The 2,000-nt window shown below is 30.8% G+C and overlaps 1 long non-coding RNA gene across 1 annotated transcript; it reads right to left on the bottom strand.

Annotated features, from left to right (window-relative positions):
- Positions 1-515: 515 nt before the first annotated feature.
- On the bottom strand, positions 516-1,128 carry LOC141720680 (uncharacterized). Its single transcript, XR_012574483.1, has 3 exons — positions 995-1,128; positions 811-883; positions 516-715 (listed from the first exon to the last, which is right to left on the bottom strand). It is a non-coding gene; the product is annotated as an uncharacterized LOC141720680 (long non-coding RNA).
- Positions 1,129-2,000: the final 872 nt, after the last annotated feature.

Consider the following 2,000-nt stretch of genomic DNA (forward strand, 5'->3'; position numbering starts at 1 on the left):
GAGCAAGTGCATGGCATTTTAGATACCATGTAATGTGAAACAGAGCATAAACATAGAGACATAATAGAAGCTTATATCTAAAGTTATTCAATTTCATTGTTTCAAACTCTTACCTTTTCGCTAATGGCATCTTGGACTATGAAAACATCAGTGTTAATCCTAAACACAAAATTTGAAGTCCAAACTTGAGTATCGAAAAATTGAATGTCTTGATATAAAGCTGATTGTAAATAATCAATCCTCATTTTAGTTGTTTGTCTCTCTTTAGTTCACATTCAACAAGATATCTCTGCAAAGCACCTAAGAAACACAAGCAAAGAACAACCATGAACTAAAAATACTAAAATTATAACATTAAGTAGAAAATAAATAAATTTAAACAACATGAAGGTAAAAACTTATGACATGTGATGTAATTTTCTAAAAATCTACAACATTAAGAACTCGGTTTCAACTTCCAATTTCCAAAGTAATACTTGGAATAAAATAAACTGTAGATATCTATAATCTACAGGCGTGTGCAAGTTCTGTATCCTGATCTAATTAGTCCAACATAGCTTATTTATGAATGTGAGTCCAACAGTCCAGCTTCAACTTATAACACTAGCACACAAGGATACAAATTAATCATTTGTATGTTGACATCCTCAAGAGATTTGTCCAAGTCATTCATCAAAGCATGCTTACGATGGTCAAAGTAGTGCCAAATGCATGTCTGGAAGAACAAAAGATGTGAAAAGACAAAGTTAAATATAAGTCTAATGAAAGCAAAGAGAAAAAAGAAACCAAACAATTATAAAAGTACTTTACTTGCTCAGTCGTAAGACCATATATCTCACATGCTTTGCTGTGAAGTTCGCCAACTGTTTCTTGATCAAATTATCTATATACAACATCAATCAAGTATACATAGATGAGGTTGGAAAGAAATGATACACGATGTTGATTAATTGAAAAGGAGAAACCAAGTTAGACATTATGAAGTTAACCATACCTTTTTGCTTATTCTAATAGAGGACTGATCTTCTCTTGGGATCAAATGCAACTGCAATCATAGAGGATATACCTTCACAGTCAATTCCGTTTTCGATAAACTAGAATTTATGACTCTACGTGCCAAGAGAGGACCCCCTTCATACCTAAATCAAGAGCATAAATACTTAACATTCACAACTAAAATAGATCTTTTATAAAACATCTTAACATTTACCTCGCCTTCACTTGAACTTAACCTGAAACCTATTGAAGTAAGCCCTCAGTTTGTTAGCTTTCACAAACACCTGAACGACCAATATAAACATAAACATACTTCAAATCCAGCTGAAAACATTATATTACAACTAAAACTCTGAAATCAAATTACACACAATTTCAAGAAATGTAAACCAACCGGATACATAAACAAATAACGAGAAACTTCACATTACATATCAGTCAAAGGCATATTCAAATACAGCTAAAATAGTATATACTAAAAAAACTCTGAATTTGAATAACACGCAATCTCGAGACTTCTACAGAACAAAATACATAAACTTAATATGCACATGTCACATGCATACTTCAAATCCAGCTAAAACTCTACATATCAACTAAAACTCTAAATTAGGATTACACACAATCTCGAGATATGCTATACAACCATATACATAAACTTAAGATGCACAACTCAGGCATGCTTCAAATCCAGCAATAAACACTATATATTAATAAAATCTCTGAATTTAAATTAACCGCAATCACAAGAAATGCTACATAAACAGATACATAAACAAATTAAGACGTACAAGTCACATGCATACATCAAATCCAGCAAAAACACAATATATTAACAAAAACTCTAAATTCACACTACACGCAATCTCGAAAAATGCAACAAATCTAACAAACACAAATTTTAGCACTGGAAATAAAAAACATAAAATTGAATTTTTACAATTAGATATGTAGATAAAATTGAAAAATGTATACATATCAGATGAATTAACAGAAATAAATGA

The sequence above is a fragment of the Apium graveolens genome, chromosome 4 (assembly GCF_009905375.1).
Source record: "Apium graveolens cultivar Ventura chromosome 4, ASM990537v1, whole genome shotgun sequence".
Lineage (NCBI taxonomy): Eukaryota > Viridiplantae > Streptophyta > Magnoliopsida > Apiales > Apiaceae > Apium > Apium graveolens.